Source organism: Macaca nemestrina, chromosome 6, assembly GCF_043159975.1.
Source record: "Macaca nemestrina isolate mMacNem1 chromosome 6, mMacNem.hap1, whole genome shotgun sequence".
Classification (NCBI taxonomy): Eukaryota; Metazoa; Chordata; class Mammalia; order Primates; family Cercopithecidae; genus Macaca; species Macaca nemestrina.
The window spans coordinates 23,831,826-23,856,052 of NC_092130.1; the positions used below are offsets into that span (position 1 = coordinate 23,831,826).

Genomic DNA, 24,227 nt, shown 5'->3' on the forward strand with positions numbered 1-24,227 from the left:
CGCTTTGGGGTAGTTCACACCTGCCTTTGAATTCCAGCTGCTCCACACACTAACTAGAGACCAATGCCTAACTACTTAGCATCTCAGTTTTCACCTGTAAAAGGAGATAATACAAATGACCTTAAAAGAATGTCAGGAGGATTTTTAAAAGGCATATAAAACACATAGTATCCTTCTTGACCCATAAGATCTCAAAAAGTAGCGGGAGAGCATCACCAACAAGATGCTGATATGGCTAGTACCCTGACAAATGAATATTGCCATTAAATATCCCCATTATAGAAGTTACAACAAAAGACTATTTAACAGAAAGAACCAATGATCCCTAAATTACTTATGTCTCATACTCATCTTTCTTGGTCTTTAAAAAAATTATCCCTGAACTCACTGCAGTATTTTTTACTTCTTGAACAATAAGTACCATATAATATAGTATTTAATCGCCTCATTTCTTATGCTTTAATTGCCTTATTGTGCAAAGGCTTATTTCTCAAATTATACTATAATGGCTCATCAAAGACAGGACAGGCAATAACATTTTGGAATATTTACTAGAATGTTTTAGACTGTCAATAAATATAGACAGAATTGAACAGAAATGACTTAAATTTTAAAATTCATTATTGTGTAAAAATACAGACTATTCTTGCTCTCTAAGCACAAACATTAACATGGCAGTCTCTACAATGTTGTCTTCAACAGGAAAACACTCTCATGGTTAAAGCAGAAAGACTTCTGGATACATGCAAAGTATCCTCTAACTGATAAAGAACTTCCTTTGGCCTTGAAGTGGGTCCCACACATTACAAAGACAGGCAGGTAGAGAACAAACTTCCTCACACAATTCTTCAAGCTGAGTTTCAACATGGAATCTCATTGAGTCTGCCAATGGCATTTTGAAAAGAATTTCATTAAACGTTGCTAACATGTCATAAGCTCCCTTAAATGGAAGGGTAATGGCTCATAACATTTGTAAGCTTTTTAATTTCATGGAATATGAGCAGCATAATCAGGATCTCTTAAAGTCAATCAACTGTGCCAAGTGGGGCTACCTACCTTTGCTTTGTTTCTATTTTGCTTGTGGGTATACCCCACGAACCAAGAAGCAGAGAGCCCCGGTATCATTCTTTAAGGCTAACATTGGTGTGTGATATTCTGAAAAAATCTCTTGACAAAACCATCACAGCTGCATTTGCATGTGTGGGTTGAACAAGAACCTCTTGGGAAATGGCTTTTGGCTTCTGGAAAAGAGAGATTTTTATTTTAATTGGCTTCAGCTCAGAAGGTACAATTTTGGCAGAATTCAAAATGAGTCAACTGAGCATTGCAACTGGAATTAATAAATGGAGATGAATATATGGAATCTTATTTATATTTTTAACAACATAGGAGTATCCAAACTACCAATCCATTGATACTTATGTCAGGGTTTTCTTCTATTATGAAGCCTCTAGTAATAATAGTGGTCATTTATAGTGAGTTAAGTGGCAGACACTATTGCAGGCACCCTGTATATGTTTAGTTTAACAACTCTATGATACTATTAGTTACTCACATTATGGATAGAGAAACTGAAGTACTAAGACGTCAAGTAATATGCCTCCTGTTACAAAGCTAGTGAGAAGCAAAGCCAAGCTTCACATACAGTTTTGTCTGACTTTAAATTACACGTACTTTGCTACTATGCTATATTGCCCTCACAAGCCCCTTGATGCAAGTCTTCCCATGGGAAGGAAGATATCCACAGAAAGCATTTCCACATGGGAATGGGAGAGGACCTTCTTGCATGGCTGAAGGCTATGGAGTTAAACAGAGAGAACTCATGCCACAATCAAGAGATGAAGTATCCATCAAAGTTCGAGAAGCAGAAGAGAGTATAAAGAATCAGGATACGGCAAGGCCACGAACAGAAGGATGATTTGGAAGTGAGAAAGGCTGAGGGTAGATTAGGAAATGGCAAAAAAAAAAAAAAAAAAAAAAAAAAAAAAAAAAAAAAAAAAAAAAAAAAAACTGGGCTAGGGCAAGCCGTTAGAGGCCTAAGACTGTGAACACATGGAAAGTCTAGATTTCCACTTTTGTACATTGCTGAATGCATAATGTGGGGGCGTGTCTGGCAGCTCCATGGAGCTGAGTAGAACCAGACAATTTCTTCATGTAAATCTGCATGCAAAAAAAAAAAAAAAAAGAATGATGTCCATACAGATGGTGTTCAAATATACTGTCTGTATTTAATTATAATTCATACAAATGATCAGGAAAACTCTTATTCCCTAGGTTGCCATTAATGAATACTGGCCAAAAAACCCACACAAATTTATAGTGTTACACTGATTGACATGCATGCCTACCACAACATTTGAAGGAAACAAAAAGAAAAGTCTGCATCCTAAAAGAGGAAAGAAAACTTCGTCCAAGAACATTTACTGTATATGTGGGGGCAGTGGGCTTTTAACTATACTCTTAGTACACCACTTTAATAAGAAATGAAGGAACAGTTCAAGGAATGAGAATCATTGTGGGTTCTTGCACTTATTATTTATGAGAAGAATTTTATAAGGCAAGATGAATTTAGAATGAAGACAATCCTTTCTCTGAGGGAGGTCCCAGAGGTAGTTAAGCCCTAAGGCATCCATTATACATAATAAATTAACATCTCCGTTATGCATCTAGAGTGGCACAGGTATTTGGACAACTGGAAGACCTAAGAAAAGAGTCACTCTTATTTTCTATGTTCTGTAGTTAGATAAGGAATCAGAGATAAGAAAGGTCAAGTCTTTGGAAATTTAGAATTTGTGTAAGTTTTTATTTTCTCCTATTTATTTCATTTTGCTCAACTCTCAGAAACCAGTAGAGCACTTACACATTTAAAAATTTGCAGTAAAAAAACTTATAGTCTGGGGTTCTGGATGAAAACGTATCTATAGAGCATATTATCCTTAGAATATCCTGGTGTGTTTTCCCGAGTCAGGGACTAAATTCACACATGGGTCCTTGATTATTTCCAAGTAGATACTATAATGCAATTCTAACAAAAGGTACGGACAGAGAGAAGTAACAGCATAGGAGGAGATGGTACAATTCAGGAGATCTGCAGTTTGAGTGGAGAAAAAATGGACTCCATAGGAAACTGTGACTACATGAAGAAAAACTACAGTACAAAAGCCATCAGAAGGGGTGTGAGGAACGATCAGAGAAACCACAATTGGTAGAGAAAGGAAATAACATGGTCTCCTCTTCACGAAACTGGCAAGTATCCTGCATGGCTACCGAGAAAGCAAGTCAGGTAAGCAGCACAGGCCAACCTGTAACTGCTGTCTACTATTCCAAGATAGGATGGCATTTCAGTTAAGGATAGGGTGTGAGAATCAACCTGGGTTGGAGTCTTAGAGGTATGTTCTTTCTGTGCCTTTCCAAGCCTTTGACTGTTCATCTCTAAATAGAAGATCAAAGTGATAGAGCCTTTATAAGGTCACTATAAGAATTAAACAAGATAGGCTGGGCTCGGTGGCACACACCTGTAATCCCAGCACTTCAGGAGGCCAAGGTGGGCAGATCACAAGGTCAGGAGATCGAGATCGTTCTGGCTAACATGGTAAAACCCTGTCTCAACTAAAAAAATTCAAAAAATTAGCTAGGCTTGGTGGTGGGCGCCTGTAGTCCCAGCTACTCAGGAGGCTGGGGCAGGAGAATGGCGTGAACCTGGGAGGCAGAGCTTGCAGGGAGTCAAGATCATGCCAATGCTCTCCAGCCTGGGCGACAGAGCAAGACTCCATCTCAAAAAAAAAATAAATAAATAAAATGAACAAGATAATTTTACATTAGCACTGTATCTGTTAGCTATTACAATGTAAGGCTCTAATCACATAGTATTTGGATTCAAATTCAGCAAACATTTATGAGCAATCATGATAGGCTGGGCCCTCTGCAAAGTACTTTCGCATTTAGCAGTTCACTCAATCTCTGCAGCAGCAAATATTTTAATATGTATTAAAGTTACAGATATTCAATATTAGAACAGCAAAACTCTGCAGACACTTAAGAACACCTTAAAATTTCCCAAGCATTCCTCATTTCCTGACAGTGATTTGCTAGTATCTCAAGAACAGAACAGTTTTAGTGTCCATACCTTTTTTATTTTTATTTTTTGAGACAAAGTTTCATTCTTATTGCTCAGGCTGGAGTGCAATGGCACAATCTCGGTTCCCTGCAACCTCTGCCACCTGGGTTCAAGCGATTCTCCTGCCTCAGCCTCCCGAGTAGCTGGGATTATAGGAGCCTGTCACCATGTCCGGCTAATTTTTTGTTTTTAGTAGAGACGGGGTTTCACCATGTTGGCCAGGCTGGTCTCAAACTCCCTCAGGTGATCCACCAGCCTCGGCCTCCCAACGTGCTGGGATTACAGGCATGAGCCACCGTGCCCAGCCCGTGTCCATACATTTGTAGTCTTTTTTTCCCCCATTACTTAGCTTAGCCTCAGTGGTTCTCCTGGACATTAGATTTATGTATAAAGCTATGCATATAAGATTATGGCTACTATATTTTGTGGGCAATTTAAGGTTTTTTCAAAAGAAATTTTAAGAATTGATTCTTTGCCATATGGGTCAATTTTAAAAACTGACACGTGAAGCTTTACCATATAATCAATGTTGCTGGATCCCACAGGACCACTGACCCTATGATGTGTTGTGTGGAGAGAACTCTGACAAAAAAAAACTTTCCAGTATCTTCACCCACAGAAAGAAGGCAATTTACTTTACCATCTACCACTGCATTGGGGTTAGTCATCTTCTTATACTTTGTGTAACATCTATCATAATGCTGTCAAATCCTGTTTTCTTTATACTTCCTGTACATTTCTGTTTTAGTCCATCTGCTTCTTGTTATAACCACAACAACAAAAGAAAGCCCCAGCCTGCGTAATTTACAGACAATAGAAATTAACTTTCGCATAGTCCTAGAGGCTACAAAGTCTAAGATCATGGTGCCAGCAGGTTGGGTTGTCTGGTGAGGGCTGTTCTTTGCTACCAAGATGTTGTCTTGTTGCTGCATCCTCCAAGGGAGGAACACCATGTTCTCACATGACAGAAGAGGAGACAGGAGAGGCTAAAAATGCCAAACACTGCATGAAACCTCTGTCATAAGGGCATTAACCCCATTCATGGGGAGGAGCCCTCATGACCTCATCAATTCCTAAACGCCCTGCCTCTTAATACTATCACATAGGTCATTAAGTTTTTTTTTTTTTTTTAATTTATTTATTATTATTATACTTTAAGTTGTAGGGTACATGTGCATAACGTGCAGGTTTGTTACATATGTATACTTGTGCCATGTTGGTGTGCTGCACCCATCACCTCGTCATTTACATCAGGTATAAATCCCAATGCAATCCCTCCCCCCTCCCCCCTCCCCATGATAGGCCCCGGTGTGTGATGTTCCCCTTCCTGAGTCCAAGAGATCTCATTGTTCAGTTCCCACCTATGAGTGAGAACATGCGGTGTTTGGTTTTCTGTTCTTGTGATAGTTTGCTAAGAATGATGGTTTCCAGCTGCATCCATGTCCCTACAAAGGACACAAACTCATCCTTTTTGATGGCTGCATAGTATTCCATGGTGTATATGTGCCACATTTTCTTAATCCAATCTGTCACTGATGGACATTTGGGTTGATTCCAAGTCTTTGCTATTGTGAATAGGTCATTAAGTTTTGACACATGAATTTTGGAGGGGACACATTCAAACCACAGCACTCCCTAACCCGAGTTTTGATAAGATATGATGAGGAAGAAAGAAACTCTTTGTTATTTAGTAAGCTCTTTCTAGCAGCAATAGAAATAAAGCATAGCGGCTGGGCACGGTGGCTCATGTCTGTAATCCCAGCACTTTGGGAGGCTAAGATGGGTGGATCACAAGGTCAGGAGTTCGAGACCAGCCTGGCCAACATGGGGAAACCCATCTCTACTAAAAAATACAAAAATTAGCCGGGCATGGTGGTGCATGCCTGTAATCCTAGCTACTCAAGAGGCTGAGGCAGAAGAGTTGCTTGAACCAGGGAGGTGGAAGTTGCAGTGAGCCAAGATTGTGCCACTGCACTCCAGTCTGGGCAACAGAGCGAGAGTCCATTTGGTGGGGGTCGGGGGGAAGGAAAAGAAAAGAAAAAAAGAGATAAAGCATGGCGGTGAACCTCACATCTCAGAAAATTCACATGGCAAGACAACACAAAAAATCATTGAGAATGCTAAGAAATAAGTGAAAGACTTTGGCTTGTTAGCAACTGAAGTCAGCAATAAATATGGGAACTATACATTCATCCAATAATATAAATACCTATGCATTAATGATTTAAAAATAAACTCAACTTCATTTCACATCTCTTAATGAGCTACCACCTAAGGATAATTAATCTTTCCATAAATATTCCTCTCATATTTTTAAACATAACCGCTGAGCTTTAACTGAGGGCTAAAACCAATCTACACAGCTTGATGGTGGAAAACTTCAATTATTGTACCATCTGTACTTGTCTTTTACTGGAGAGTGATGCTACTTTTTATTTTCAGGACTCTGATGTTGCAAAATGGAAGCTGTGGCTTACGAGGTTGAGAAATCCACCTTATTTATTGCACCAAGCCGGAAGAAAACATGGCAGTCTGCTTAACTCATTCTTTCAACATGGTGGTTTTTGTCACTCTCTTCTTCCTCTTCCCCCTCCGATATGCAACAAGTGCATCTGTGAAATATTTATCAATCTTAAAAGCCTCATTTACTTTGCAGACCATTTGGTATTTGCTTAGAGGAAGAATCATTGCTAATAAAAACAGAATCATTCATGGAAATGCAAAGTTCCACTCTCATAATTTAGGCCACTGCCATTTAAAACATCACGGGTAATAATTTACAGAGTGCTGCATCAAAAGGTTACACTTAGCTGCTGATAGAGATCACAAAAAAAAAGTAACAGTATATATTTATAATTTCATATGGCAAAAAAGTTTTTTCAGCTTCTGAAACTGTGTCTCCTGAAAAATTAGTGTTTATGACAAGGAATATGTTTTTTAAAATTAAGACTAATAGCGTAACATATTCATAGCAATGACAGAGCACTGGGTACAGCCACAGTTGCCAGAAGATGAATATGTTTTGACTGAAGCATTAAGAAATAAAGCATTTTTTTACAGCAACATTTTTTTCCCAACAATATAGGAGTGAAGAAAAACAAAGGTTTTAAGACCATATGACAATATTAAAACATGTGCCTTTTTTATTATTATTTTTTTTATTTTTTGAGACAGAATCTCACTCTGTTGCCAGGCTGGAGTGCTGTGGCATGATTTCAGCTCACTGCAACCTCTGCCTCCCAGGTTCATGCGATTCTCCTGCCTCAGCCTCCTCAGTAGCTGGGACACGCCACCACGCCCAGCTAATTTTTGTATTTTTAGCAGAGACAGGGTTTCACCATGTTGGCCAGAATGGTCTCGATCTCTTGACCTTGTCATCCACCTGCCTCAGCCTTCCAAAGTGCTGGGATTACAGGTGTGAGCCAGCGCACCCGGCCCATGTGCCTTTCTTAAGGCTACTTGCCCTCCATTGTTCTCAAGTGTACTCAGCAGTTACTACTGTCGGTGGGAATGCCTCCTAATCTAGGTAGGAATCTTCTTACTGCTAAAGGAACAAACCAAGCTACAGTGGACTCTGGTATGCATTTCTTTCTCATAAATGCAATTTATGAAATAAGCAAGAAACAGTCTCAGCACCAACTAATCATTCTAGGCAGTTGGGATGTTCTTGAAATCAAAAGTATTAGATGATGTTGAAATGCCATAGTGATGATGATGAGAAACCCAAAGGTTTGAAGGACTGGAAATGCTAATTTTGTTCTATTAAAATGTCCTATCTATAACACACAGCTCAACACTTAGGAGCTCTCATTAGTTTATGAATGGCAAGAATCAAGGCATATAGGAGGTTAAAGCTACAGAGTAGGGAAAGATGAACTTTATTACCTTTAGTCCACTCTTAGCTCTTCCACCTAAAGTCTATTCTGACTCCCTCATGGCCTCACACCACATAGTTGCTTGTGCCACTGTCTACATAGTTGAATTCTTAGTATGCAGCTAATACAGATAATTAATAAATGTATAAGATCCTTTTGAAGAGATGCTTGTCTCTCCAAAAGCTTCTTACAGAATCTTTGAGTGAGAAAGATCCTAAGAGAACATGCATTCATTCAAACAACAATTTGTTTTCCTATCATGTGACAGGAACTAGTCTAGAAACTAAGGATACAGTGGCAAACAAAGACAATAGTATTAATAAATGCTAATAATATATATTATTATTTTCAAATATTATACAGTGTTCTGTATCCAATGCACTATTCTATAAACTTTACATACATTAACTCTTATAATCCCATAATAAGCTTATGAGGTAGTGCTATTATTATGCCCATTTTTCAGAGGAGTCAAGTGAGGAACAGAAAAGGTCAAGTAACTTGCTTAAAGTTACAAAGCTAGTAAATGGCAGAGCAAAGTTTCAAACTCAGGAAGTTGGTGTTCCAGATCCTGCTCCCAAATACCACATAGTACTGCCTTTCTCCATCTCTGCTGTCATGGAGTTTATATAGCAATAGTGGAAACAAACAGGTAAATGTAAAAATATATAATTATATGATACATATGTAATCTGATATGATACAATATAACAAGATAAAGCCACTGGGTCAGAGATATATTTCAGATAAGGCAGTCAGGGAAGGTCTTCATGAGAAAATGGCATTGAAACAGAGACCTGGAAAAAATGAGGCTAGTTTTTGATCCAGTCTGGTCATTTTTAAACTATGGTCTGTGGAATCCCAGCAAGAGACTCAGTCCCCTGTTGCTGGTGACAGGAAGACTGGCTGGGTAGGACAACAGGTGCAGGACCATCTCCTGGTCAACCACAGCAGCTCAGCTTCCAACTGGTTTGGATTTGGGGGTTCAAAGTAAAATTAGACTTAAAAATATTTCATGATTTCAAAAAAAAGCTACAGAAAACCATTGATTATATCCAACTTCTTTCACAAATAGATAGTTCACAGATAAAGAAACTGAGACATGAAGAGAAGTAACTTGCTCAAGGGCTCACTTGGATGGTGATCAGCAGGACAATGAGAAGAGAAGCCAGATTCCCTGAGTTTGAATCTAGTCTACTTTCTGTAACACTGCGCTGCTAGTTTTAACTCCCTCCATCATCCAGGACATTTTAAACAAATCTCTGGAAAGTACAGATCGAAGGTTTCATCTAACACACTGTCTCTCTCTTTCAAAAATTCATAGCCAAACTCCAGGTTTAGTAAGAGCAAACTCCTGGGATGCTATGGACTCCCCTTATATTCTATTAGGTTGTCCTCGTCTTTGCCTCCAATTATAGTTTATGTTTTTTTCTGATCTTAACCCATTACATCTTTTGTGACTATGTTGCTGTATGTACTTCTTATAAGTTACTTCTAATCCTTTGGGGAAATGTGTTTGTACATCAGTGAAAGGAGTGTTTACAGTATGAGTCTGCCTGAATAAAAATTACTGAGAGATCCAGAAGCCTTCAAATAAATGAGATTCTAATGACCCTTCTGTACCATGATAGGCAATGAGGAAGAATTTCAGGAATCTTACCTGTCCAGTGGCCCTCAACTCATACAATTAGACATTCTCAGGCTCCTTTGAAGTTTGAAGACACTTCTCCTACCAGAACTGTGGCTGACATAGTTATAGCTGAGATCTGACCAAACTCCTCAGTGACTCTTACATTTCTAGTATAAGCTTCATTTAAGAAAAGCATGCACAGTCAATTTATTCCTATCAGCCGTGTTAATTGTATTGCAACCAAAAGCCTCTGAATACCTATCTCTGTTTTCCAGAATAAACTGACAATAGTATTACATGTTGAACTATTCAAAGTTTATGCGTCTGTTTAAAAAAAATGTAAGCAGCTGGTTCACATTATTGTCCACAATAAGTTATAACAGGAAAACAGACAGATACATTTGGGGAATGGCAACTGGCTTCATAGTACAGATGGGCTTATAGATGACCCTTCCAATTTTTAATAATATCCATAATTTATGTGTGAGCAAAGAAATGCAAAGAGGCCTAATGCACCCTTCTCACTTAGTACAAATCACTTTTATTTACTCAGGCAATACTTCATGGTCCAGTTAACTTCTTAATTAAAGAGAGCAAGATGCTCATGTTCCATGCAAGTGGCATGGAAAATACTGTTTTGTGTGCAGTATGTTCACTTGGGAGTTGGAGCTGCTTTGCTTACTGAGAAGCCATCATAGCTTTCATTTTGTTTCTAAACTAACCAGAGACATGACTTTGCTCCTTGCAACTAATTTATCAATGGAACCTATTCAGACTGTGTGTGTGTCTGCCATCCCATGATAGTGTTTTTTTTTGTTTTGTTTTGTTTTTGTTTTTGTTTTTATTCCTCCTCATAAACAGCACTCAGAATCCATATCTTCACACTTTCTCATCTTTATCTCCCTCCTTCCCCAGCTTAGGTTCTTTAGTGGTTAGAGGAACAAAAAGGAAGCACGTTTTAGGAGACTCCGAGTAGAGAATGGCTGTAAAGGGCCATATTTCAGACTCTAGAAATTCTAAGACAACTACTATCTGCCATGGAACTTGCACACATTTCAAAACCAAGAAGAACAAAACTAGAGGAATCACATGTCCTGATTACAAATTACATTACAAAGTTTTTGAAATCAAAGCAGTATGGTACTAACAAAAACAAGCAAAAAACAGATATATAGATAAATTGAACAGAATAGAAAGCCCAGAAATAAACCCACAGATACGGTCAACTAATTTTCAACAAAATTACCAAAATATGTGATGGGTAAAACATAGTCTCTTCAATAAATGGTGCTGGGAAAACAGGATAGCCACACGCACAAAAATGAAATTGAATCCTTATTTTATACTATACACAAAAATCAACTCGAAATGGGTTAAAGGCTTAAGCATAAGACCAGAAACAGTAAAACTACTGGAGGAAAACATAGGGGCAAAGCTCTATGACACTGGTCTTTGAAATGAATTTTTTCTTATATGAGCCAAAAGCATAGGAATCAAAAGCAAAATCAAGCAAACAAGTAGGGCTATATTAAACTAAAAGTTTTCCATACAATTAAAAAAAAAATGAAAAGGCAATCTATGGAACGTGAGAACATATTTGCAAACTACCTTCCTGATAATGGATTAATAATAAAACTATATAAAGAACTCATGCAACTCAAGAGCATAAAACTAAATAACCCAAATTTAAAAATTGGCAAATAACCTGAATATTTTTCCAAAGAAGGCATACAACTGACCAAGAGGTATATGAAAAGGTATTCAACAGCACTAATCATCAGCGAAATGCAAATCAAAACCACAATTGGTTATGACCTCACCCTTTTTAGAATGGCTGTTGTCAAAAAGATGAAAGATAACAAATGTTGGCAAGGATGTAGAGAAAAGAGGACCTTTATGTATTGTTGGTTGAAATGTAAATTGGTATAGCCATTATGGAAAACTGCAAGGACCTTTCCCCCCAAAAATTAAAATAGAACTACCATAGGATACAGTCATCCCACTTCTGGGTATATATCCAACAGAATGAAAATCATTATCTCAGAGAGGTATCTGCATCCCCATGTTCCCTGTAGCATTATTCACAATAGACAAGATATGAATTCAATCTAAGAGTCAACTGACAGATGAATGAGCAAATATGGTATACATACACGATGGAATACTATTTAGCCTTAAAAGAGGAAATCTTGTCATTTTTAACAACATGGATGAACCCGGAGAACATTAAGCTAAGTGAAATCAGCCAGTCACAGAAAGGTAAATACTGCATAATCTCACTTTTATGTAGAATTTTAAAAAGTCAAACACAGAAACAATGAGTAGAAGGGTTGTTAGTGAGGGTGGGAGTGGGGTAGGTGAAATAAGATGTTCATCAAAGAGTACACACTTTCATTTATAACATGAATAAATTCTGGAGACCTAATATACAACATGGTGACTATAGTTAATAATCATGTATTATATACCTGAAATTTGTTAAGAAAGTAGACCTTAGGTACTCTCACCACATGCATGAAATAAGGTAGTTATGTGAGGTGATGAATATGTTAATTAGCTTGATTATGTTAGTCATTTCATGATGTATATTTAAACGTCATTAAGTTTGTACACCTTAAATATATACAATTTTTGCCTGTCAATTATACTTCAATAAAGCAGTAGGGGAACCCCCAAGCGACAGCACTCGGAGAAATTGGGTCACAAGAGAGAGAAACAAGAAGTAAGGAATGTTAAACTAGGAGTGAATATTAATCCTATGAAATCAACCTAGTTTCTTAACTCCTGTATGATGATGATATATATCCACAGATTCTTGGAAACTGCCACTTTAAGTGAAATAACATGCAACAAAAGCATTTTTTTTCTCACCAATGTTATAACAAAATGACTCTGCACAAAACAATGTCTCCCAAGGACCTAATATATGCTGTTCTACTTAAAGTTGCAGTTTCTAAGAACCTACTGAGGACATCAAGTAAAAAGGTATTGTACATTCACAACTCCATAAACCAGGGACTGCACCTGCAAGGTACTTCAGAGGTCTGTAGTATAAATGAGTTAAGCAACTGGGTGTGACACAGTAGTGACTGGTGAGACTGTGCCAAACTGAAGAACAAATGTCTCATATAAAGTATGAAGTTTACAAAATGTAAGGCTGCCCCCGAACTCTACCCTGTAAGAATATCAAACCACTCTACCATATTTTTGCTCCTTCATAAAAATCAGAAAATGTAGATTTTTTAAAAATGTGAAATTCTCAGATTTTTAAATAGTAGAAGCACACATATTAATAGTAAAAGAAACATAATGTGTGAGGCAAATAGACTACATCTGTGACCTGGATTCAGTTTATAACTTCTGTCATAACCTCACTTAATACTGTCTAAGGCAGGTCACTAAAATTATTTCACTTAACTCTTATGAGAAATATATCATCCCAGTGATTAGATCATCTGTAATTAAGCTCACTTCTGTTGCATTATCCACTGTTGTTTCCAGTTTCCTTCTCATAGTGCTTGTGAATCTTCTCATGAGTTCAAACATACATTTCAGTCAAAGTCATTCCTCATGACAGGTAAATTGCCATGTGTAACCACTTATCACACTAAACATGGTATCATGAAAAAATTACCACTTAACAATCAGGTTGGTCACAGGGAAGAATACTGCCATTCTGGATTTTAGTTCTAAATTTAGCTGGGTATAATTTGGTAAATCCTGCTTTCTTTCTGAGCCTTAGTGCCCCAACCAGTAAATGAAGTAACTGGTCTAATTAAATTATTAGGTGCTTTTAACGTTCAGCCTAGATATATCTTGGTAATTAGGGATGATGGCATAAATCTCAATTGACATCATGTTAAAATAAAAATGGATTTTTAAAAATCTCACTCTTCATTAAATAAAGAAATGATTGATCCAAAAATAACAATTCATTTTGAGGATGACTGACTTAGGGTTTCAAAAAGTATACAGATATTTCTCAAATTTGATAAATACTGACACATTTGGATACCGTCATGCCCCATTCTATATGTAGAATTTAGACTTTAATAAGAACCAACATTTACACAGGCTTTTGTATGGCACTGATGTGTGTGTGTGTGTGTAGGCGGGGGATAGGGCTGTCTTTTTTTTAAGTTCTGGGGTACATGTACAGGATGTACAAGTTTGTTACATAGGTAAATGTGTGCCATGGTGGTTGGCTGTACCTATCAACCCATCACCTAGGTTTAAAGCCAAGCATGCATTAACTATTTTTTCTGATGCTCCCCCTCCAACTCCCCACCAACAGGCCCGGGTTTGTGTTGTTCCCCTCCCTGTGTCCGTGTGTTCTCATTGTTCAGCTCCCACTTTTAAGTGAGAACATGCGGTGTTTGATTTTCTGTTCCTGTGTTAGTTTGCTGAGGATAATTGCTTCCAGCTCCATCTATGGCCCTGCAAAGGACATGATCTCATTCCTTTTCATGGCTGCATAGTATTTCATGGTGTATATGTACCACATTTTCTTTTTTGTATCTTTTTTACTATTGTACTTTAAGTTCTAGGGTACATGTGCACAATGTGCAGATTTGTTACATAGGTATACATGTGCCATGTTGCTGCACCCATCAACTCATCATTTACATTAGGTATTGCTCTTAATGCTATCCCACCCCCAGCCCCCCACCCCCTGACAGGCCCCGGTGTGTGATGTTCCCTGCTCTGTATCCAAGTGTTCTCACTGTTCAATTCCCACCTATGAGTGAGAACATGTGATGTTTGGTTTTCTGTCCTTGTGATAATTTGCTGAGAATGATGGTTTCCAGCTTCGTCTATGTCCCTGCAAAGGACATGAACTCATCCATTTTTATGGCTACATAGTCTTCCATGGTGTATATGTGCCACATTTTCTTAATCCAGTCTATCATTGATGGACATTTGGGTTGATTCCAAGTCTTTGCTATTGTGAATAGTGCTGCAATAAACATATGTGAGGTACCACATTTTCTTTATCCAGTCTATCACTGATGGGCATTTGGGTTGATTCCATGTCTTTGCTATTGCAAATAGTGCTGCAATGAACATACACATGTATGTATCTTTATAATAGAATCATCTATATTCCTTTGGGTATATACCCAGTAATGGGATTGCTGGGACAAATGGTATTTTTAGTTCCAGGTCTTTGAGGAATCACCACACTGTCTTTCACAATGGTTAAACTAATTTATATTCCCACCAACAATGTAAAAGCATTCCTATTTCTCCACAGCCTCACTAGCATCTGTGGTTTCTTGACTTTTAGTAATAGCCATTTTGACTGACATGAGGTGGTATCTCATTGTGGATTTGATTTGTATTTATCTAATGATCAGTGATACTGAGCTTTTTTAAAAACTTTTGTTGGTTATGTGTATGCCTTCTTTTGAGAACTGTCTGTTCATGTCCGTTGCCCACTTTATAATGCAGTTGTTTTTTTCTTGTAAATATGTTTAAGTTCCTTGTTGACTCTGAATATTAGACCTTTCTCAGATAGATAGATTGCAAAATTTTTCTCCCATTCAGTAGGTTGTCTGTTTGCTGTGATGATAGTTTCTTTTGCTGTGCAGAAGCTCTTTAGTTTAACTAGATCCATTGGTCAATTTTTGCTTTTGTTGCAGTTACTGTTGGCATTTTCATTATGAAATATTTGCCCATGCCTATGTCCTGAATGGTACTGCCTAGATTTTCTTCCAGAGTTTTTGTGATTTGGGGTTTTACATTTAAGTCTTTAATCCACCTTGAGTTGATTCATGTATATGGTGTAAGGAAGGGGTCCAGTTTCAATTTTCTGCATATGGCTAGCCAGTTCTCCCAGCATCATTTCTTAAATAGGGAATACTTTCCCCATTGCTTGTCTTTGTCAGGTTTGTTGAAGATCAGATGGTTGTAGATGTGTGGTCTTAATTCTTTTTTTTTTTTTTTTTTTTTTTTTTTTTTTTGAGAGAGTCTTACTCTGTTGCCCAGACTGGAGTGCACTGGCACAATCTTTGCTCACTGCAAGCTCCACCACCCGGGTTCGTGCCATTCTCCTTCCTCAGCCTCCCAAGTAGCTGGGACTACTGGCACATGCCACCAAGCCTGGCTAATTTTTGTATTTGTAGTAGAGGTGGGGTTTCGCCATGTTGGCCAGGATGGTCTTGAACTCCTGACCTCAGGTGATCCATGCACCTCGGCCTCCCAAAGTGCTAGGATTACAGGCGAGAGCCACCTCATCCAGCCCATTATTACCCACCTTCTGAAGCCTGCTTAGTCAGTTCATTCATCTCAGCCTCAGCCCAGTCCTATACCCTTACTGGAAAGGTGCTGCAATCATTTGGAGGAGATGAGGCACTCTGGCTTTTTGAGTTTTCAGTTTTTTACATTGATTCTTCCTCATCTTTGTGAGCTTATCTACCTTTGGTCTTTGAGGTTGCTGACCTTTGGATAGGGTTTTGTGGGTATTTTTTTTGTTGATGTTGCTGTTGCTGCTTTCTGTTTGCTTTTAACAGTCAGGCCCCTCTTCTGTACAGCTGCTGCAGTTTGCTGGGGTCCACTCCAGACCCTATTCTCCTGGGTCCCTCCTGCACCTGGAGGTGTCACCAGTGGAGTCCACAGAACAGCAAAGATGGCTGCCTGCTCCTTCCTCTGGGAACTTTGTCCCAGAGGGGTAGTGACCTGATGCTGGCTGAAATGCTCCAGCATAAAATATCTGGCAACCCCTATTGCGGGGTTGGTGAAGGGGGGGCCTCACCTAGTCAGGAGGCATGGGATCAGCCACTCGCTTAATGAAGCACTCTGGCTGCCCCTTGGCAGAGTGGGTGTTCTGTGCTCAGGGGAATTCCCTTGTCTGGACTGCCTGGCCTCCTCAGAGCCAGTAGACTAACTCTACTGAGCCTGGAGACCATAGCCGCTTCTCCCCCTGGGGGTCCATCCCAGGTCAATTAGAGTTCTGTCTGTAAATCTTTGGCTGCAGTTGCTGAAATTCCCTCAGGGAGGCCCTGCCTGGTGAGGAGGGATGGATCCAGGTCCCACCTACAGAAACAGTCTGGCCACAACGTGCTACAGCTGCTGCATTGCACTGTGGGGAATTCTTTCACATCCAAACCACCTAGTCTCCAGGGCACCAGCAGGGGAAAACGACTGGGGCACAGTGATGGCAGCCACCCCTCCCCTCTGGAACTTGGTCATCTCTGGCAGCCTCCGGCATGCTGCTGCTGGCCACAACTGGTGCAGCTGCTGAGAGTCTGCACAGCTGTGCTCTTGGGTCCCAAGACCCTGGTGGCGTGGGCTCACAAGGGTATCTCCTGATCCATGGGTTACACAGATATGTGGGAAAAGCTTGGTTTCCCGGGCTGGGCAGCACAATCGCTCACCGCTCCTTTGGCTGGGGGTGGGAACTCCCGATTGCACATGCGGCTCCCGGGTGGGCCGTCACTCCACCCTGCTTATCCTCACTCTCTGTGGGTCACACCAACACCTAGTCAGTCCCAGTGAGAGAGCCTGGATACCTCAGCTGAAGATGCAGGATTCACACGCCGTCTTCATTCTTTTCGGTGAGAGCGGCCAACCGCAACTACTTCTAATCAACCATCTTGGCCCCTCCATGTGTGTTTTAATCTTTAAATATTTTATTTTGCTTTTGTTATGTTATAAAATGAGTGAAAATGTCATTACTGAATCAGAGTGCATAAACATTTTTAAGGTACTTGAAATATATCATCAAGCTTTTTTTTTTTTTTTTTTTTTTCCCAGAAAGACTGTGCCAAGAATGCTAGACCCAGCAAAAATGTTTAAGAAGAATGAGAGAAAAGTAAAATTTTAGAAGAAGGTAACTCAACAAAGGAAAATTTTAAAACTAAAAGCTACTGAATATAAAATGGGTTTCTTTGAGAGTAGTCTGTCATTAAGAAGATATTCAAGCAGAGGTTGCAAGACCATTTGGTTCAGAGGAAATCCAAACATCAGGTGAAATTTGGACTGTATGATGATGTGAAAATCATCATCATTATCATCACTGTCAGAAGGGGATGAAGGTAGCGGCTACCATTTCTGGACACTCACTTTACATCAAGTTCTGTATTAACAGTTAACAAACATTATCTTGCTTATTTACAACCAAGTGTTAATGTCTCAGCTGTGCAGGTAAGAAAACAAGCATTTGCAAGGTTAACAATTGTTCGAAGATTATTCACTGAGCAAATGGCAGCATTAGTTGCCACCCAAGTCCAACAAGACAGCACATGCTCAAATCCATGTTGTTACACTGCCTCTTGGTATAAGCAACTTCTAAAATCCTTATTTATATATGACTTTATAATTCTATGTGCTGGTTTTCATACATGAGAATATCTTAAGATAGGCATAGCCAAGATTTTTTACTGGATAAAATATTTTAAAAAACATATATTTACATGATAATTTTTTACATAACAATATTTACATAATAATTTTCCACTTTATTCTCCTAATGTAAATTAGTTTTTCTGATCCATTCAAATTTTCTTTCCACCCTCTCCTCTCCTGAACTTCTAAATTCAATACAGCAATGGGCTAGGAGCCCTATACCCACTCTCAAATTCATGATACGACTTTCCTATTGCTGTAGGTGTGGAACAATAATAGGTGCTTAATAAATGCTATTTTCCTTTCCTTTGCTAGTTCACATTAAGTTATGCAAAAGCATCATCTAATCCTATTGCCATAAGATGCGAGGTAAAAAGCCTCTTTGAAGTAGTGATATACAACTTTGTCTAAGAATGAATGAATACTAAGGAGACCTTTACTCACAAAGTAGTAATAAAGGTTTCCTTAGTACCCATTAATTCGTTCTATCCACTAGTAGTTCCTGTCAAAAACTTGCAGTTATACTTAGCAATCAAAAAGATATCCAATCACATTAAAATAGCATTCAAATACAGAGTTGTATAGCATTAAATCCCTTAACTTTACAAACTTCTGTGCTAATGCATTCAAGTGGTATTTCTAAGATATGTTGTCTTTGGATGTCATGATTGAATATTTAATTTAGCATGTGCCCTTCTCAATCTATTTTCTGGACAGCATGATACTTTACCACTTAGAAGCTGTACATCCATGTGGCTGAAAGTTAGAATGTCCTAAGGCTTTCATTCAACTCCCAGATGGAAATCTTTATAAAGATGAACATTTCTCATTAATTTATCTTCCTAAGTGATTGCTATCACACTAATCAATTTGTACTGACTTTACTAGGGTTGCAACCTTCAGTAATGAAATCAGATACAATGCTGAACACTGTGTGAACTGCTTAACTAATCTCAGCTCCTCTCAGATCAGCGAAACATAAAACCACAATAAAGTCAAGTGTTGCTTCATTAGTTGTCCTCACATTGAGTAGTTGACTAATCTTGTTCAACTGGACACTGATCTCTTTTCAATAGGAAAAGCAGAAGGTGATACCCCATAAAATGGAGGCAGCTGTGGTATACATAGAAATGACACTGCAGATAATTACGCAGATGAGAGTCTCCCAGGGGTAGTCTACAGACAATAGTCAGATACATCAGAAAACAATCAGTAAGCTGAAGATAACAAAGGAGTGAATGGAAAGGTGCTAAAAACTACATGTGAGGTTCATGAGCATCATGTGAGGTTAGGACTCAGTAAACATGGCAGATCCGATTGGTTGCATGCTAACCACTCATTCCTCCCACCTTCCTTAATACCAGAACCTCAGTTTCTTTCAGCTTGCAATAACCTTTGTGCTTAAGGAGAAACAAGCCCTGTGGACTAAATTATCATATTAGAAATCTTTTTCTTTCACCTTTTCATGCCAACATACTTGATTTCAGTTTTTGTGGACATATCAAAGAAATACTAATTCTTCCTTCGTGCCATGCCTAATATGTTATTCTGTATTCCGTTCTCTGTGCTTTGATGTTATCCAGAAGGGAAATATTAAATGTTTATGAAGCAGACCACTTCTAATATCTCTCCCCAGAAAATCAAGACATAGCCCCATTGCAGGCAAAAACAAACAAACAAACAAAAAAATCATATTCTTAAGTTAGACATTAAATAGATGGTTTTAAAAAAGGTCTTTATGGCCGGGCGCGGTGGCTCAAGCCTGTAATCCCAGCACTTTGGGAGGCCGAGACGGGCGGATCACGAGGTCAGGAGATCGAGACCATCCTGGCTAACACAGTGAAACCCCGTCTCTACTAAAAATACAAAAACATAGCCGGGCGAGGTGGCAGGCGCCTGTAGTCCCAGCTACTCGGGAGGCTGAGGCAGGAGAATGGTGTGAAGCCGGGAGGCGGAGCTTGCAGTGAACTGAGATCCGGCCACTGCACTCCAGCCTGGGTGACAGAGCGAGACTCCGTCTCAAAAAAAAAAAAAAAGGGCTTTATAAACTGACAACTTATTATTAACATTATTTAGATACTCTTACTATATTATTCCATTTATATAAAGTTCTAGGAAATGAACATGGGTGGGGAAGTCGGAGGGATGCAACAGGATGGGGGGATTAAAATGGAGCAAGGAGAAATTCTCAGGGGTGATGGATACATTCGTTATCTTGGTTGTGGTGGTTTCATGTGAACAGACATATTTTAGAATTTATCAGATTGTAACTTATCAGAAGTGTACTTCAGGAAAGCTGTTAAAATTTTAAATGTAAGATATACAAAATAAACAATATAGGCATCATTACTTGATGAGGATACATTATGAGAAACATGTCATTAGGTGATTTTGCCATTGTGTGAACATCATAGGGTGTCCTTACACAAACCTAGCTGGTGTACTCTACTACACACCTAGGCTGTATGGCATAGCCTATTCCTCCTAGGCTACAAACCTGTATGGCATGTTCCTGCACTGAATATTGTAGGCAATTGGAACACAGAGGGAAGTATCTATCTAAACATAGAAAAAGTACAGTAAAAATACAAATCATGTTATGGTGTTATAATCTTATGAGACCATCATTGCATCAGTACAGAATAGTATTCAAGGTATGGTTTTGTTAAAAAATACATATGCATGGAAAATGTTTGATACAACAGTCAATTTTTTTTTTTTTCCGAGACAGAGTCTCATTCTGTCACCCAGGTTAGAGTGCAGTGGAGGGATCTCAGCTCACTGCAACCTCCACCTCCTGGGTTCAAGTGATTCTCTTGCCTCAGTCTCCGGAGTAGCTGAGATTAGAGCCGCCCACCTCCATACCTGGCTAATTTTTGTATTTTTAGTAGAAATGGGTTTCACCATCTTGGTCAGGTTGGTCTCAAACTCATGACCTCTTGATCCACCTGCCTCTGCTTTCCAAAGTGTTGGGATTACAGGTGTGAGCCACCGCACCCGGCCAAAACAGTAAATTGTTGAGAGTGCTTGCCTCTGCAGAATAGATTTCAGAGACACTTTCATTTTCAGTGATTCACTGGTTCAGTTTCTCAAACATCTACTGGGCATATACTGTGTGCTAGGTACAGCAAGAGATCTGAGGAATACAGTGGGGCCAATCCAGCCAATCTCCTGCTCTTCCAAACATATAAACATGATGAGAATGTGAAAGAATGACAGTTATAAGGAATAAAAACCAATGTGCTATTTATATACGGCTACTGTGCTAAATGGACTGACTAGGTGAAGGAAATCTTTCTAAACAGGCGACATCTGAGCTGGCACAAAGATGACAAGAGGAGCCCTCAATGAAAACGTCTAATGATACATTTTATAGGCCTTAGTGAGGACTTTAGATTTTATTCCAGATGCAGCAGGAAATCAATGGGAAATCCTTTGCGAAGAGGTGGAGCGATTTGACATTTTGAAGACTACTTTGGCAACAATTTGTATAATGAGGCTAAAAGCGTAAGGCAGCAGGCAGTGTAAGAGACTGTTGCAGTAGTGCAAGTGAGAATGGATGGTGGCTTGGCCTAAGGTGTGGTGTGTGATGCAGAAGGGCGAGTGAATTTGGGCACAGGTTTCAGGTGGAGCTCACATGACTTATGGATTTTATTATGTATGCATATCTGTGTGTCTTCTTTCCTTCCGTTAGAAGATATTTCTTTTGTTATTAGAAACATACAAGGCTATAAAACTTCACTATTTTTGAAAAAAGTTATTAAAAACAATGGAAAATAGTGAATTTGAGGGCTTTTTATTTTCTTTAAACAGTGATTTGAAAGCACTGCATATAGCTCATATATTTCAGTATTAAAGTAAGTAATTAAATGTAAAAGTAAGTAATTATTACTTTTTAAACTTACAAGCAGGTGTATCTCTCCGTTGAGATCAGTTGTCTGTCAATTTCCAGAAAGGCTGGCTAACACATTTGCTAGACATGCAATTTGTGCATACAGACCCAACAGATGCACCCAGTACCCTGTTTTCAAGTCTTCTAAAACACATTTCCTAATATCTTGACATGACTAATTCTTTACCAAGGAAACTTATTTCAGAATGCTTTACTCAACACATATCAGCTGTTCTTCTTATGTTTTAAAATCTACCTTTTACCACTTCCAGTCTAATAACAGCATTTATATATTTATGGAATTATTCCTAATATAGATTAGAAGGGTTGGTGAATGACAGCCTGTGGCCTATTTTTGTATGACTCCCAAACTAAGAATGCTGTTTAAGTTTTGAGAGCTGTAAAAAAGAAAAAAAAAAGTTTAAAATAAAACTAAAATATTTACTTTCTGGCCCTTTACAGAAAACGTACGCCAACATCCATTGAGAGAAATGACCAAACTAAACTAGTGAGTTAAACAAGTTTAATACAGGTAAGACTATTTGTCTAAAGTTCAACTAGAAACAGGTCTATGACAACTAACCAAATTGCCAGGTTGGGAAAACAAGGTATAAATTAAGAGCAATGCATAGAACAGGTATTTCTTAAATGCTTAAAACTGTCTCTATTCTGTCCAAGGCAGAATTATCATCTGACTCTCCACGTTACACGGTCACCTCATTACTCCTTCTAGGGTATAGGTTTCTCAATGACAGTAAATATGTTCACAATACTCTGTGTACTTTAAGTACCCAAGACAATGTACTATAGGTTCCAGTTACATTTTATAAATAATCATTGGATGGCCAAATTCATTTGCTATTTTGGATGGTTTTAACATCCTGACTCCCTCTCTTTTACTAAGCACACAAGAAAGTAAATCTATTTGAAATTTAGTAGTGGCACTAGTTTAATACAATTCAAGACTTTGGATAACATTCAGATAAAATTAGCCACTGCACCAAGTTGCTGAATTTCCATAATTATGCTAATCAATGCACACAATGCAGGTAATGCTTTGGGGGAACTTTCACGTTATGCTCGCAGGTGAAGGGGGATCAATCCGAGGCAGAGCAAATGCATTAATAATCCTTTTCAGCAGCAAATTCTATCACCCCACTAAAAAACAAAAATAAAAACTAAACAAACGAAACCAACCAACCAAAAAACAAAACCACTAAAAGAACCCCACACAATTTGGAATAACAGTGGTTAATAAAGGTAAGGTATATATGTAGGAATCACTGCTACAGCAACAAGAGAGAAAAGAAGGAATGAAAGAAAAGGCTTATGTAGGAAATAATGGTTAACAGAGAAGGCTTGAAATCTCTGTCCTGCTACAAGTATGAAGCTTTTGACATGAAACTTCTCCAAGCCTCAGTTGTTTAATCTACAAAATAGAGGCAGCAATAGTCCCCACCTCAGTGGACAAATCTGCGAACTAAATTAGATATGAGACTGCATGCAAAACAGCAATATGCCTAGAACAGGGTACACACTCTGTTGTGATTATTTAAATATCATTTCAGAATGTAGCTGTTGATATTGAATTATTATTATTATTATTATTATTATTATTATTATTATTATTATTATTAAGATGGAGCCTTGCTCTGTTGCCCCGGCTGGAGTGCAGTGGCGTGATCTCGGCTCACTGCAGCCTGCACCTCCTGGGTTCAAGCAATTCTCCTTCCTCAGCCTCCCCAGTAGCTGAGACTACAGATGCTCACCACTATACTTGGCAAATTTTTGTATTTTTAGTAAAGACGACGTTTCACTATGTTGTCCAGGCTGGTCTCAAATTCCTATCTCAGGTGATCTGCCCACTTTGGCCTCCCAAAGTGCTGGAATTACAGGTGTGAGCCACTGCACTCAGCCTGATATTGAATTGATCCTAACCAACACCGGCTACATAGTGTAAAGTCTTAATGAAAAACAAAATTCTAATTCTTTAGTTCTGTGTTTCTAAAAATGGCTTTGAAGCACTTGATGAATAAAATAAACAGCAATATTATCATGCATTTGTATACTATTTATGGCTTTTCCACATTTGCTGTCTTGCCTTATTTGCGACACAATCTATAAAGTTGGGTAGCATGGGGTTGTTACCTTCTATTCACCAGGAGTGGAAAGAGGCTCAGAGAGGTCATCTCACTTGCTTACATTACCACTGCTGTGATGATACTCAAAGATTCAGAAGTGAAAGCGAATTCATCTTACTACCAGCATTACTCCCCATCCCAGTCCTCTGTACCCAGCTGATAGCACGATTAATTCCTCTAGATTCAGATTCTAGAACAACAATAACACCTTCTTCTCTCAGCAGAA

General features: G+C 38.7%; 1 protein-coding gene across 10 annotated transcripts in view; it reads right to left on the reverse strand.

Annotated features, from left to right (window-relative positions):
• LOC105482381 (sarcoglycan delta) overlaps positions 1–24,227 on the reverse strand; it is a 1,038,167-nt gene that overhangs the window by 205,709 nt on the left and 808,231 nt on the right. The window lies entirely within an intron of this gene.